Source organism: Melitaea cinxia, chromosome 11 (assembly GCF_905220565.1).
Source record: "Melitaea cinxia chromosome 11, ilMelCinx1.1, whole genome shotgun sequence".
NCBI classification, from domain to species: Eukaryota; Metazoa; Arthropoda; class Insecta; order Lepidoptera; family Nymphalidae; genus Melitaea; species Melitaea cinxia.
The window spans coordinates 16,048,877-16,049,312 of NC_059404.1; positions in this window are offsets into that span (position 1 = coordinate 16,048,877).

The following is a 436-nucleotide window of genomic DNA, read 5'->3' on the forward strand; positions in this document are numbered from 1 at the left end:
ACAGTTTTATATTAGGTACCAGTATATAAGTGTATAGTCTATGGTTTTATACCTTACAAAAAGAATACTCTTTGTTTGACAGATAAACCGAAATTTCAAATGACATTTAAATAATCTAGATTCTCTAGATTTTCCAAATATAATTTCTATTTCTATTTTCTAATGTTCTATGAATCAATGTAGTTAATAGTATTCCAGAAGAATACCTTATTACATTAAATGCAATAGTACTCATCAAATCGAGACAATTTTATTTAACAAGTTTGGAAATCAGACTAGTAGTCAGTACTGAGTGCAGTGCAATGCTTATAACTTCTTATATAAATAGAAAAAAGTTATATTGTCTATTCTTAACCTAATGTATGTTAAATGTTTCTAATAAAAACATTAATAATTTAATAATAAAAAAGCTATATTTATAAATAATGGCAGGAAG